Source organism: Pan troglodytes, chromosome 10 (genome assembly GCF_028858775.2).
Source record: "Pan troglodytes isolate AG18354 chromosome 10, NHGRI_mPanTro3-v2.0_pri, whole genome shotgun sequence".
NCBI classification, from domain to species: Eukaryota; Metazoa; Chordata; class Mammalia; order Primates; family Hominidae; genus Pan; species Pan troglodytes.
In genome coordinates this window covers 28140362-28156506 of record NC_072408.2, presented here as the reverse complement: position 1 = coordinate 28156506, position 16145 = coordinate 28140362, and the positions used below count along the sequence as shown (strand labels likewise).

Sequence of the window (16145 nt, the reverse complement as noted above, 5' to 3'; positions counted from 1 at the left end):
TTCTGGGGAATGGGAAACTATTGAAAGTTTATTAATATTAAGCAAGGAGGACAAGACAGTTTGCAATCAAACCTAGTGTGAGAATGAAACAGGGATTATTCAACTCAATCATGGACGGGAATGTGATTGCTTGAAGGCATACACACTCAAGGCAGATTTGCCAGGCTTCCCTCCAACCTGGCCGGCATGGAGAAGGAGCAGCTGTGATGGAGTGGAAAATGCGTGGTCTGGGTACACACAGACATGATTTCCAGTCACTTCCCAGCTACTTTCTTGTTGTTTAACTTTGGGCATTTCCTTAATTCCCCTGATACTCTGTTTTCTCATCTGTAAAGTGGAGATACAACATCTACTTCACCATGTTGTTAGGACTAATTAGAAATGATATATGAGTTTCTGGATCATAGTTTATACTCAATGAATGGTAGCTGTATTAATTTTAATTGGAATTATATTTATTGTAATTGTGTATCAGTCATCTCATATATTAAATAGAAGCTTGAAAATTGTAGCAGGACCAATTCTGATTTATTAACCATATTTCCCCACCCTCCCCGCCCCCCCCAAAAAAATGCTTGTTAAAAATATTTGGTTGGCAGTGAGTAACCAAGTCATCTTTATAGATGAATGTCAACACCTTCTAGGTAGAGTGATGGTACTGTTTGGGAGGACAAGTGCTTTGTCTCCCCTGAGGAAAGTAGCGGCTGAGAACCCAGTGATTTCACTGACACCTTGGCTGGGGACACAGGAAGTCTCAATCACTGAGACTCCATGGTGAGGAAGGCAGGGAATAGGGGCACCCGAGGACCTTGATCTGCCCTCCCTCTTGCCTCTGTGGGGGCTCCATACATAGAAGGATGGGAAGCAGATCAAGCACTGGGTGACACAGATCTGGTTTCAAATTCTGGCTCTGCAATTTACCAACTGGGAATCCAGTACAAGTTGCTTAGACTCTTTGAGCCTCACAAGTTCCATCATTAAAAGAAGGATGATCATCCTTTGCAGGGTTGTTGTGGGAATTAAATGAGCTAATATGAAGGAAGATCCTGATTTCAAATAGGCCCTCAGTACATGGTGGCAATGACAATTCTCCTCATTCTCTCACTTTTTCTTCCTTCCAGCCTCCCTTCACTGCCTGAGACTCTTTTCAGGAAGGACATGAGCCAATGCAGTCCATGAGAGCTGGCTACGGAAGGGGACATCCTTGCTCCTTCTTACCCCTGCTTATCCTCAGCTGTAATCTGGTGACTAAATGGCTTCTCCTTCCATCAGCAAGGGGACAGTGAAACCAGGCACTGTGTTGGTCACTCTGGATAAAACCCTTAACTGATGACTCCATTGGTAAGGACAAAGCAGAGTGAAATACCTAAATCTCTTTTGGAACCTGAAGAAAGGTGAGAAGTGAATGGGTGTTAGTAAGACGATAAGAGAAGAAAAATTCTCAAAGATGGAAGGAGGAGAAAGTAAAAAGAACCAATTGTAGGGCAGTATTTTAAACAAGTGTTTTTTTCATTTATCAATTAGAGAATCTGACTTTTTTTATTTCTTAAGCCAGTTGTTCTTAGAAAATTGCCATCTTCCACATTTCTTATTCAGATACCTCCACAAAAGGAGAAATTTGGCAGCTTTATATTCTGGGGTTTTGTGAGAAAAATTCATTTTGTCACCCAGAGTCAGCTGCTGAGAAAAAAAAATAGCAGCAGGACCTTTTCCTCTCGTTGTTATTCAAATACAACCCAGTTCTCCAGGCTGACTGAGGAATAAGTTGGAAGCAAGCAGTGAGCAGAGACTAATGCCTTAATTGGCTATTAATATACGGTCACTGCTATTCTTAGAAATAACTGGTGTTTCAATAACTACCTCAAAAATGGAGTTCAGATTTCATGGCTGTGTTCTATCACACATAAAACCAGGAAGAGTTGATGGGTAATAGGTTGGACCACGATTCATTTCTGGAAAGCTCCAGTTACATTTGCTATTGCTTTAAAAAGTCATGCTTGGAAAGTTGCCTGGTAACCTGATTTATCTTGAATATTAATAATTCACCCATCAGGAAACTACCTTGCCTGTAACTCAGTGTCAAAATTGAACACCTCTTTGACTATGTGGTCTGCAAGGTAATGGTGGTGGGGTTGGAAGCAAATTAGTTAAATTTGGTTACAGAATGAATCTGATAATGTGTTTATCCAACTTGGGAAGAATTTAGATGTTGTTAAAGGATATAAAGTATATAATCTTAAAGAATTGAAATGGGGATTTCTTTTTAAGTTCTACATAATTGTTGCTTGATAAACTCAGATGACGTCTCACACTGAAAGTTCACTAACCACATAATTAATAGGGACATGTATTATTGATGTACTAAGACTACTTAATAGCACTTCGGTTCCATTTACAGAAGGATAAAATAGTCACCAGGCGTGAGATCAATAAATCACAAGTTTTGAGTGTTATATTTACAACCTGAGAGTCAAGTAACTCTTCATCATTGAACAGTCTCCCACTTGGAACTATGACTGACCTGTTTCAGGTTTGTTGAGTGCCCTTGTGAAAAAATTCTAAGCTATGGAAACCATTATTTTCCCCCTGTGAAATTTCCCCATAGTACTCAATTGGGCCTCCTTCCCTATGTGGACGCTTTGAGACATCACAGAGGCAAGCAGTACCAAAGATCATGAAAGATTTGGTAGTTACACACACACCTTGGTTCGCATCCAGCAACTGTCTCCCAAATTCAGCTGGGTCTGACATAGCAGCTGAGCTTCCTGCTCAATTTGGCCCCAACTCTGCCCAGACAGAGGACTTCTCTGTTTCCACTAGAACGAGCCAGGAACAAAAACTCCATCCATCTAAAAATGCTTGAAATAATTCTAGTGTTGGGGAAGACAAAGAGAAAATAACCATGTGGTTTCACTGTAAGGATTTAGGTATAAGGAAGGGAAATGGTGTCAGTCAGGGATTACATCCTCATATGCCACTTGAGGAACCAAATACCTCCTAAGAAACAACCCACATCCGACCCTAAACCCTCAGATGCCAGGAATCATTAAGAGCATTCACCACAGGAGAAAATTTCTCTGTTAAACTAAAGATAAACCACTGTGCCCCAATTCCCAGATGATGGAAATGGGGCTTTAAATGATATAATGAGTCACATTTGCATTCTTTTTAGAAGATAAACAGCCAATTTATTGTTTGCCTTGAATGGCATGCCTTTTACTAATGTGATTGGGGAGATAAAATAACCAGTGGTAACTGATTAACTATTTTAAGTCATTGTGTTCAAAACGTGTGATATATTAGTTCACTTATCCAGAAGTGATCTCAATGATTAGGAGTTGAGCCAAGGAAATAAAGCAGCTAAGTGAAGGGTAAGCAACTGAAATACTCACAAATTGAACCCTCTCTCTTATGCTCTGAACTCACAGAAGAGGGCCTTAGAGCACTCCCCAGTATCTATTTATTTTATTTAAGATACAATTCTAATAGCAAAATGGAAATAGTTGTTGCAAAGAGATAAAAAGGATGCTGTCCAAGTCAGGCAACTGAAAGTGGCAAGAAATGACAGAACTGACAATGATAAAAGAAATGGATAAATCAAAATGGCAGGAAAAAAATTCGTGAACATTTTCTCAGTGTGGGACCATTCTGCGTAGAGTAAAATAAAAATAATTAAGCAAAACACAGATTTGGTGTTCATATTTCATAACCCTCTAATATCAGAAAATATGCGATCTGTGTTAGGAAGACAATTGATGTATCTTAGAAATAGTTCCAACATAAAAGGTTAAGTTATTTTAAATTCAGTCATCTTGAAAATAAGTGCAATGCTAACTCCTCATGTTGTTCTTCATGGATTACAAGGAAGCAGTGGAGTATCACAGTTAAAAGGATGCATATGGTTCCCAACTGCCCAGATTTCAAATCCCAGCTATGCCGTGTGTGACCTTGGACAACTCACTTAACGTCTCTGAAGCTCAATTCCTCCACTGCAAAATGGGTAGTGGTAAGGATTTAATGAGTTAATGTATATAAGGCATTGGAAGAGTACCTGGCACATAGTAAGTGTTAGATAAGCATTCTCTACAAAGATATTTGCATTTACCAAGTACCTAATGTGTGTCAGGTACTGGGAAGGGTGCTGTGATCTTTATCATTATATTTTATAAGCTTTTACTACATGAAGTGAAACACCAGAATCTTGCCTTCAATATTCCTCAAGCCCAACGTAACCGGCAATAAAGAGTTATCAACCCTAGTACAACACAATGTAATCCATTATACCTAAAGTTCTTTTAACCTGATTTCTGCCATAGTAATTAACTTTTGTTTCTTGAAACTTTATGTCCATTTTGGTTGGCTACTATTCTATCTCTCTGTGAAATATTCCCCTCTCTTCATTTTGCATGTATATTCATCACCTCTTCTGTTCAGTTACTATTTTAGACCTCAAGGATCCAATGATCTGGGAACACAGTTCGTCTGAGGATAGGCATTACAAGGTAAACACAGTGTTGATAAAAGTTCTGTGTCCCTGATGGTGTCAAGAAGAAATGTGCAATCATTTTCAGGTAAAAACAACAAAAAACAAACAAACAAAACTAAAACAACCAGGAAATCTGCATCTGCTTCCTGAAATATGTCCACAAAAATCAAATAGGTATAGATATACTTTTGCCTTAAACAGATAAATTAAATTTTTGAGTATCAAAAAATCATTTTCAACATCCACAAAATACTGAAACAGTACTCTTTAAAACAGTCAAGGTAATGACAAACAAGGAAAGACAGAGAAAATGTCACAGACCAGAGAAGACACGGCATGATGACTGAATGTAAGGGAGTGTCCTGAATTGCATCCTAGAACAGATAAAGATTATTAGTAAAAAGCAGTTGAAATTTGCACAAGGACTGGAGTTTAGTTAATAGTAATGTATAAATGTTAACCTCATAATTTTGATGACTGTAATGTGGTTATGTACAATGTTAGCACTGAGGAAACTAGGTTAGGGGTATTCAAGAACTCTCTGTACTATCTATCTTTGCAACTTTTCCAGAAATCTAAAGTGATTCCAAAATAAAAAGTGCATTTAGAAAAGTATTTTCAGATCTTTGAGAGGCAGGAGAGTGGGAACAACATGCACCTTAATGTCAGAAGGTTGAGTTTGTGTTTTCCTTTCACCACCATCCAACAAGATGACTTAATGCAAGTTGGTTGAGCCTCAGGATTCACATTCATAAAAGGGGGGGATACAATTTCTACCTTATACAGTGTTATTGAAAAGAACAAATAAAAAATTCATGAACCCATACAAAAAGTAATCATAGGCACAACTATTTTTCCAAACCCTGATTTACAGCTTCAATCTAACCTTAAAACTATTTACTCAATTGACACATACATTTTTCTTATTTTACTTTTCGAAAAAGATCAATAAATGATCTGTGATGCCTTCAATAGAGAAAAATTAAGAGTTGGATATCAGTCTCAGAGGGTTTACATTTTCAAGATGTTTTTCTTTCAAAAGTAACATTGAGCTTGTTGAACTTGACAAATCAGTGTTTTTTCGGAAAATCTCCTGCACTGATCTGGGGTGTCCCTGGGTGTGTATGAAGACTTGGGCAAGAAAGAGCTCAAGAAAAATTCATGGATTTGGTGTATTACTTTAGGGTTGCGTGATTCTGACTAACTTTAAGCCAAAACTAGGTAGAGGCAAAACGTTGCTGTGGAAGTTGTGAGAAAGTCCTTGGCAGAAAGAGCAGGCAGTGAGAGGAACAGGGGTGAAATTATCCTTTCATTCTCTGGAAGGTAATGCCAGTGAAGTGGTTAAGAGTATAGGCTTTTGATCCAGACCTTCTGGATTTGAAGCCAAACTCTGACTCTTCCTTTTTAGAGCTTGGGCAGGTGACTTAAGCTCTGTGTCTTGTTTAAAGATAATTAATAAGGACATGATCCTATCTGTATTTTGGAAAACTCCTCTGGAAGCAGGTGGATGATCGATTAGAGCAACATCAGACCCAACAAGGGCCGTGGTAGAGAAGCCAGCACAATAGTAGAGAAGTGATGAGGGCCTAAGCTGCACAGGGAGCCCTGAGCATGGGGAGAAGGAGTCTAGAAAACCATGAAGGAGATGGGTATCAAGAGAAAGTGGGGGAATCAGGGAAAGAAAGGACTCTAGATGGATTCTTAGGCTCCTGGAGACTGGGATTTTGTCCATTAACCAAGATGGAGAATCATGGAAGAGTAGGGAAAAGTCATGCTTGTGATTTGGGACATACTACATGTTTGTGTTTGGGGACATTAAGAAGGAAATGCCTATCTGGGACAGGAACTTGTGTTTTATCTCATATACCACTCTGAGTAAATGGGAGCTTAAAGAGAGTTAAGTACAAGATACGGGTTAAGAATGCTGTTTCTTTGACTTACTAGCTGTATGTTTAAAAAGGTCAATTGTTTAACCTCTCTGCTGCTTTTTCTTTTGTTTTGTTTTGTTTGTTTTTTTTGTTTTAAGACAGAGTTTTGCTCTTGTTGCCCAGGCTGGAGTGTAATGGCACGATCTCAGCTCACTGCAACCTCCACCTCCCAAGTTCAAGCAATTCTCCTGCCTCAGCCTCCATAGGCATCCACCACCACACCCGGCCAATTTTGTATTTCTAGTAGAGGCGGGGTTTCTCCATGTTGGTCAAGCTGGTCTCGAACTCCCGACCTCAGGTGATCCGTCTGCCTCAGCCTCCCAAAGTTTTGGGATTACAGGCATGAGCCACTGCACCTGGCCTACTTTGTTTGTAACATGGGAAAAACAACAGGCTGGTCGTGGTGGCTCATGCCTGTAACCCCAGCACTTTGGGAGGCCCAGGAGGGCGGATCACTTGAGGCCAGGAGTTTGAGATCAGCCTGGCCAACATGGTGAAGCCCCATCTCTACTAAAAAATACAAAAAAATAGCCAAGTGTGGTGGTGTGCACCTGTAGTCTCAGCTGCCAGGGAGGCTGAGGCACTAGAATTGCTTGAACCCAGGAGGCAGAGGTTGCAGTGAGCCAAGATCGTGCCACTGTACTCCAGATTGGGCAACAGAGCCTCAAAAAAAATAAATAAATAAAAATAAATGGGAACAACAATAGCCATCTTTTAGAGTTGCTGTCAGAATTAAAGGAGATAATCATACAAAGAACTAGCCCTTTCCAACTCACTGTAAATCCTCAATCCATGTTAGCTTTTTGTAACATTAATAACATAGCAATAATAATTTGTAGCTTGAATAATAGTAAGTTGCCTAAAGAGATGTAGCTAAGGAAGTCTGAGTTAGCCTTTGGACTCTGAACTGCCTCTGCATTTAGCATACTGATATGCAGAGCAAGCTGTATCCACACTGATCTCAGTGTGCTACAGTTTCAAAAGCTGTTCAGCTGGGATCAAGGAAAGCAATGACCGCCTACTCCCCAAATCCTTTCCATTTCGAAATTCCCAGGTCAATGACAACCATTGCCAGAGGGTCTCAGGAAGGTGGAATCCACATGGAGAGTTGGAAAAGGGAGGCCGAGGTGGGCAGATCACCTGAAGTCAGGAGTTCAAGACCAGCCTGGCCACCATGGTGAAACCTCGTCTCTACTAAAAAATACAAAAATTAGCTGGGTGTTGCAGTGGGTACCTGTAATTCCAGCTACTTAGGAGGCTGAGGCAGGGAGAACTGCTTGAACCCAGAAAGCGGAGGTTGCAGTGAGCTGTGATTGTGCCACTACACTCCAGCCTGCAACCCTGTCACAAAAAAAAAAAAAAAAAGAGAGAGAGAGAAAAAAAGAAAAATGAGTGGGAACTGAGGAAGTCTAAATAAAATTCTAAACAGCAAGTATAAACCTTTGTTTTTTCAATGAAGAGGAATCACTAGAGTGGACACAGGAGGATGGTGGAAATTGAAGACAGGCAAGAATAGAACACATTTATTGACGGAGAGGAGGGAGCTAGCAGAAAGTATGGTTAACAGAGAGAGAAAATAAGTGAAGACCCCAGTCCTTAAGGAAGGACTGTGAGGATGGGGCAAGAGGAGGGAAGGAAAAGCGTCACCTCTTCCACTGAGGGCTGGAAAGGAGGTGGAGACAAGTGCATAGGCATTTGCGTGTCTGAGCAGGGCTTTGAAGAGGGTAAATGTCTAAAAGCCTCTAGCATCTCAGAAAAGTTGAAGATGAGGTTATATGCTACACTGGAGAGGAGTAGAGACAAGACTGGAAAATTTGAGTGCATGGCTTCAGGTCTGAAATAAACATTGGAAGGCGACAGAGAGGAAGTTGAACCAGTCTGTGTAGAAGGATGTGAGCACTGGGATTTCAAAGACGAGGTTTGTAGAGGCCCCAGTCTGCATCTTTATATGATTTCCTCCAGCATTTTTGTAACATTACATTGCATTTTGTAACATTGCTGAGCCCCTCTTTGAGTAATTGGCAGAAAAGGCTGAGTCCTCATAGAATTGTGTGCTATTTCTAAAACATATCCATGGTTTAAAAAGCTTTAAGATCTATAAACTAAAATCCACCCATTTTGCAGGATGATTCACAGTGTCGACAGTTTGGAGCAATTTCCTGAAGAAAGGACAAAACTGGAAGCTATTCTTTATGTAAGTGAAATCTAGAAGATTATCATTTTTCTTTGGGCTGAAACAACCATCCCTCATCTTCTACATTAAAATGCAGCTGAATTTGTAATTAGATCCCTGTCCAAAACTTGTATTCCCTTATTAAGAGAATTAATTGAGTTATCTCAGAAGAGAATATTGATTACATTGAGATTTGACTAATAAAAACTTCTCTCCAGAACTTATCTAAAGTGAGGTCTGGAACTAGGTCACCGTCACTCATGAGAAAGCCCTCAGAAACCAAGAGAAGACAGAGAAGAAAGGGAATTCAGCACAAGGGTCAAGAAGCCAGGGCTGGGGGCATCCTTCAGTGGAGGAGAATAGCATTTGACAGCTGCCTCTAGAGAAAGTGGAAGATGTGCAGGGCTCGCAGTGTTGGGCATGTTAACAGGGGGAGAAATCCGTGAAAAAGCTGTGAAAGGAAGTCTGTGCAACTGAATGAAGTGCTAAAACAGATGACCGATTTTAAAATTTAGGGGCTTGAGGGCAGAGTGTGCCTGTGGCTTTTTCTCTCTGTGCTAAGTGGTTTCCTGAGTGGACCCTGCCACAATTCACTATCACATCATGTTGAGGCTCTTCCTTTGTTTCTCCTTTCGTGTCAGTTTCCCTCATTTCTTCTGCACTGTAGCCCAAATAATAGACATCTCCATGCCTGCTCATTAATCCACAGGGCAAAGAAAAGAAGCATCTTTGAGGTGTTTGCATTTTAATGGGCTGTACACAGACAGGGTTCGCCTGCTTCTGATCCTGGAGGACTGAAGGAAGAGGAGGCTGGATCATATTTTCCCTTTCTTGTCTAATTTAACAAACCTGCTTGGCTACCAGCAAGAAGTTGACAGATTGCATACTGTCATCATTTAATCTTAAGACTAAAATTCAATTTTCCTTTCTCAGGATCAAAATTGGGAGCAGGGGGGAATAAAACACCCCAAAGACACAAGGTGACCTGTCTCAGTGGGGTGACCTAGTGCACCAGCCAGCTAATGATGCCCGTCTGTCAGCTGGGCCCCGGGTGCCAGAGCCCGAGGGAGAGGAGACCAACCCTGACAGATGGTGGTGGCTTTGCTGATTATAGAGCTCAGTTGGACCAAGGCTCTATTTTATTCCCTGCACCAAGGTCCCTTCTGAACACATAGGCTGTTTACTTAAAACATATCCATTCCTGTTTCTGCTCATCATATTCTTAGGATAAAAATGAACATAGGCAGCTGTTGCATTTTTTGGTACTAAATATTCAATTCTGCTTTGTGTTAAGGAAATTTATAATCCATTTTACCCCATAATTATTCTTTATAAGTGAGAAATCAAATCTGAAGTGGCAACAGAGAGTGGACTCTAGGAAAAGAAATTCAAATAGGCATTGCCTTTGGTTATGCTATTTCTCTGCATGAGACATTCAGACTTTTATATTATCCCACTAAAAAAGGAAACAGCAACCAAATTTAGCAAGCTGGTGTTTTCAAGCACAAAAGAATGTCAGCCCAGGAGCTTGGTTCTTCCTTTGCCTTCTGCTTGAGAAATCTCAGCTCTCCTTCTCAGAGTAATTAAAAAGTGACTTTAGAATGTTATGCCCCCAAAGTCATTGAACTTCACATCCAGTCACATATAAACAAACATTTAAGACTAGGGGGAACAAAAGCCCAGTAGTGCATGGACAGAAGGGTCATAAGGAAGAAAAGCAACACTGGAAAAATGATCCTAACCCTCTGCCACCCGAAACCTCAGGGAGGAAAAATGTCATTCCAGGCGGCAGCTGTGAATTACAACATGCCCAGGAACTTACTCGGGCCCCTTCAGGCTGAGTCTCATGCTGTTTGGAAAAGTGGCAGGGGGTTATATTTTCACACCCAGCTGTTGCTTTATGACTTAGTAGGCAAGAAGTTGTGGAGGCTTCCCCAGCTACACAACACTGACTTATTTAGAGCTCCTGCCTGCAGTGGCTAACGAAGGTAGGACAATGGGGCAGGTGTCTCAGCAGACAGATTCTGAACCAAGTTAAGTGGGTGACGTAAGGTATAAGCCATAGCCCCATTATAAAGGCGGGGCTCTCTAACCTCATTGGCCAGCTATCTTGGTAGCTTCATATGGCTGCTTCTTTTTGGCATCTAGAAAACAGCCCTTCCATTTTTAAAGACTGCAGAAGGAAAGGCTTGAATAGAGGAAAAGGAGGCTATCCGCCAACTTCCTAATCATTATCCAGCATAGGCTTTGGTAGGTTACATATGCTCAACAAAATAGCATGGTTTAGAGAAGAGAACACTGAACAAAGACTCTAGAAATGAGTATTTTATTCTTAGCTCTGCCACTTTGGAAGAGTTACTTTTTATCTCTGCATTTCCATTTCTGCAACTGTAAAATAAGGGAATTATCTGCTATGTCCTGGGGTTGGCAAACCTTTTCTGATTCTTTGGTTTAAGAATAATGGGGGCCCCAATGAGCAGATCAGTAGTTTATCTTTAAGCACTATTGATTCATTTGAGCATAATGGGTCAGGAATCTGTAATTCTGGTGATCTTTCCATATTGGGAAACACTGAACTACATGTCTGCTAAGATGAGATGGTTCTGTATCTCCTGGGAGATCCTTCCTAAAGGAACTGCAGATAAAAGCCAATAGAGTGGAAATTCTTCTTATCTCTCAGCATCAATAGTACAACAGCGATCTAGCTAGCACTGTTCAATAGAACTTTCTGTGATGGTGGAAATATCTAATATCTGCACTGTCCAATACTGCAGCCACTTTCTACATGTGATTATTGGTCACTTAAATTGTAGCTAATGGGGCTGAGGGACTGAATTTTAATACTGTTTAATGTTAATTCATTTAAATGTAAAAGCACATACTTTCCCATTTTGGACAGCACAGATGCTACCATGTTTTGCTGCAAGAAGGTAACAAGTGTTCTGCTGTGGTCAAATGAAAAACAGGTCTTTATTTCCATTTTTACCTTCCTGGGCAGTATGGGGGAAAGGGCAAGGCTTTGTGACTCAGTTTCCTTTTCTCTCAAATTCAGATGGTAATATCTACTTCACAGTATTGTTCAGAAGATTTAAACTAGATATGTGAACACCTTTGAGAACCATAATATGATCAATAGATGCAAGATATTATAAGGGGTTGAAAGTTGATTTTGTCTCAGTACAAAACACAGTGACGTCTGAGAAGATATAACTACATGTGGGTGGAGATTGGTAATGTCCGATGTGAGAGGTCGAAAATAAAGAGGGAAAACTACAAAGTAAATGTCAAAGGCAGAGTAGATGAAAAGGGAGAGTAATAAAAAAAAGTCAAGACATGTGGCATAAGGTAGTGAGGAAGAGGGTGCAGTGGAGGTATCTGGTGGGAGGACATTTCAGGGTTGAGAATTGCTCATGATGAGAGGTGCATGGACAGGTGTCAATTTTGAGTGACAGTAAGTGGGAAAACCATTAAGTTGACAATTAGGACACTTAGTTTTCCATTTACCTGACTGCCTTAGAGAAAGGTATCTGGAGGGATTTGGACAGGAGCCAGATAGGCCAGAAGAGTTTATGCTGTTCAACAGTAATGTGGATGGTGCAGTTTAGAAAGGCGATGACAACACTGGATTATTTGGGGTGAGCCCATAAGCCTTCTTACATATAAAGGGCTCTGGAAAGGAAGCATATACTGTAGCAGAGATGAAGAAAGCCTTGTTTGACAAAGATGTCCTGAGATCCTATCAATCACAGAAAGTAGAACATCACTGTGAAGGCAGTCAGTTGGAAAAGGGTGATCTTGAACCTGGCTTGGCATAGTGTCCTACTCCTTAGAGTAGAGGGAATGAAAGATGCAATAGGAGACAAAATGAGTTAAAGAACATCCTGGGAGCTTTCTAGCACTTACAAAAATGGCAACTTGCCATCTACCTCATTGTCCTTTTCCTGTCCTACTACAAACTGAGAAGGATTAATGTTGGAGTCTGCCTGGGTTCAAATCCAAGCCCTACCATTTAATAGCTGTGGTAGCTTGTAATAGCTTGGGCTGGAAACAAACTCTCTAAGTCACATGTTCTTCATTATGGGGATATAATAGCACCTGCTCCAGAGAAGTAAGTAAAATAATTTATGTACAAATTAGCACAGCCCCTAGTCCACAGAAAACACTAAAATTCTGTTTATTAAATATAATATCTCAAACTTCCCAACATACCATTAAAATTGAATGTTTAACGGATACGAAACATTACAACTAGAAACACTACTTTCTACAGATCAATAGTTTTGAAAAATTTAGTCACATCAAACTAAGTATTGCTTTTATTCATTCACTAAATTCATTCATTTCCCTCGATTTTTAAAATTAGGAGACTGTTCCTTTGAAGGTTTATCGAGGTATAATTTTTAAGTAGATTTAGGGGGTACAAATGTAGTTTTGTTACTTGAATATATTGCATAGTGGTGTAGTCTGGGTTTTTAGGATGACCATCTCCCGAATAGTCTACACTGTGCTCATCAGGTGATTACTCATCCCTCACCCTGCTTCCACCCTCCCACATTTCTTGAGTCTTCACTGTCTATTATTCCCACTCTCTGTCTATGTATACACATTATTTACCTTCCACTTACAAGTGAGAGCAAATAGTATTTGACTTTGTTTCTGAGTTATTTCACTTAAGATAATGGCCTCCAGTTCCATTCATGTTGCTGCAAAAGACATGATTTCATTCTTTTTTATGGCTGAGTAGGATTCCATGGTATATGTGTACCACATTTTCTCCATCCAGTCATCCACTGATGGGCCTTTATGTTGATTCCATATCTTTGCCATTGTGAATCATGCTGTGATAAGCATACAAGTGCAGGTATCTTTTTGATATAATAATTTCTGTTCCTTTGGGTAGATACTCAGCAGTGGAGTTTATTGAAATATAATTTATATACCATAAACTTACCCGTTTAAACTGTATAATTCATTTAACTAATATTACTGAGTGCTGCCAAGTGTCAAGCCCTATCCTAGGCACTGGAAATATGGCAAATAAGACAGATGAGGTCCCTGCTTTCAAAGAGCTTCTGGTCTAGAGAGGAAGAGAGATCATAGACAGTATATAACCTAAGGGCTAAGAAGCAGTGATATAGTAGGTAAGACAATCATGTCAGGCTGTCCCATTTTAGATAGGATGGCCAGAAACATTCTCTTGGAGAAGGTGGCATTGAATAATATGTGGATGGGAGTCATATGAATGTCTCAGGGAAGAGTATTTCAGGCAGGGAATAGCAAGTGCAAAGGCCCTGGGACAGAAGCATGCCTGCTATACTCCTGTTTGAGGAAAATCTGGGAGGGCTATGTCACCAAAGCTTAATAGATAAGTAAAAACAAGAGAGGAAGAAATCAAGATAGAAAGGACATGGGAGCAAGATCGTTAAGTCTAGGTTTCCAAAATAAGGCTTATGGATTTTGTTCTAGGTATGATGGAAAACCATTGGAGGGATTTGAGGAAGGAAAGGAAGCAATCAGTATATATATAATATACATAAAATATAAATAAAATGTATATAAAATATACATATATAAATTTATATATCTTATATATGTATATTTTTCTTGAGACAGTATTGCTCTGTCACTCAGGCTGGAGTGCAGTGGTGTAATCTCGGCTCACAGCAACCTCTGCCTCCCGGGGTCAAGTGATTCTCCTGCCTCAGCCTCCAGAGTTGCTGGGATTATAGGCACACACCACCACACCCAGCTAACCTTTTTTTGTATTTTCAGTAGAGACGAGGTTCCACCATTTGGGCCAGGCTGGTCTTAAACCCCTGATCTCAAGTGATCCACCCACCTTGGCCTCCCAAAGCGCTGGAGTTACAGGCATGAGCCACCATGCCTGGCCAGGTTTATATTTTAAAGAATCTCTCTAGCAGTTGTTTGGAAAACAGATTCCAAGAGGCAAAAAGCAGGAAGAGGGAGACCAGTAACAGGCCAGGCAGTAGCCCAGGTGACAGACAGCAGAGGCTCAGACTAGCGGTGGAGTTGATGAGAAGGGGTGAGATCATGGGTATGTTTTCATGACAAGATTACCTGGAAACTCAATATGGGGTTTAAGAGAGGGGGTTCAAGGATGACTCCTAGGATATTGGCCTTAATCCTTGACTAGTGGGGCCCTCTGCTAAGATGTGGGATGCTAGAGGAACAGGCTTGGGGTGGGGTGTGAATCAAATGCTGTTTTGACCTTTTTATTTTATATGCTTATTAAAAGTTCAAGTGGAAATTACACAGGTGGTTCCTTGTATGTACTATGTTAGGAAACAAAGGCTTTGTGTTGGAGGATTTAAAAAAGAACAAGACAACTTCCTAGAAGCCTAGATTAGCAGAGCTATAAGCTGCACCCCAAGTGTGTCCTATAGGCTCCTATATAACAAAAGAGCTGCAAAACCTCACACCTATGTGCTGAAAAACAGACTAGCCAATGAGTAAAGCAGAAAATACACGTGGAAAAAATTAGATTGTCCTATCTCTTTAATATGAAAGTTGGGGAGGGTTGTGTTAGAGTTCTAATGACCTGATTAATTGCTGAGGAAATAAACCTAGGTATCAGGTAGCTTGAAGGTAAGAATGGAGAAAGATCTGTTTATAAACAAATATCTCCATTTGTATTACTGCAAGAAAACAATCTAGTAGATTCACAGAATGCAGGCTGCAGGATTATTTTTCATTTATCACTGAGAAGCACTTCTTGAATTTTTATAGCCATCTTGTTACAGGATCCTAAGCAGGTTGGTATAACTGGCTGTCTTTTGAGAAGGATTAGGTATATTTCCATATTTGTTCATTTCTCAATTTAGTAGTTAAGTCTTCAAGACATTTATATTTCAGAGTATAATTTCAGTGGTTTTCAAGTTCTAGGAGTTTCTTTTTCTGGAGTGTTGGAGCTATAATTTTCTTGTCCCTTATCCATTTGAAGCTTCCATGAACCTAAACTGGAAGATCTGAGAAATACCTCCACTGAGAGACTGAGGTGAAATACACAATAGGATCTCAGAAATTCTTAACCATGTTTCTTATCATCGTGTGATGCAAGCCGTATTAAACAAGTAAGGGAACTCTACAGGATGCAGAATTACTTAACTGCATCTCATGGAAGAGTAGGGCGGGGTTAAGCTCCTGCCTTTTCATAATCATATAACTGAGGAAGTAACCATTGAGACTTCTACTTTATAAGTTAACCTAAAGACATTGTTCCAATCAATCAAGTATGTCCTGACCATATGCATTGGGTAAAGCATTAGTTGACATTGTTAAGAACAAAAGATAATTTGTTGTATAACCACTCTGCACACTCCTATGATCATAGAAGCTGGTGTTCAAACCAGCTTTAGAATAACATACGTATGACATTTATATGTCCTACTAAAATAGGACAGTGGATTGTAAATGATTATGCAGAGCAATCTATGGTTTTTACAGGAATAAAATAATTAGCCTTTCCTTTTTCCTTCTTAGCCATTATATTTATCTGTCCAAAATATTTAACAAAGTAATAAAAATGTTCCATAACTCA

General features: G+C 40.0%; 1 long non-coding RNA gene across 2 annotated transcripts in view; it reads left to right on the top strand.

The window, feature by feature from the left end:
* LOC104001494 (uncharacterized) overlaps positions 1-16145 on the top strand; it is a 213941-nt gene that overhangs the window by 62801 nt on the left and 134995 nt on the right. Inside the window, exons 2-3 of one of the 2 annotated variants that reach the window (XR_010147990.1) lie at positions 1122-4502; positions 8539-8608. This is a non-coding gene — a long non-coding RNA (uncharacterized LOC104001494). Of the gene's footprint in view, positions 1-1121; positions 8609-16145 lie in introns of both variants that reach the window. The other variant, XR_010147991.1, reaches the window with a different exon arrangement.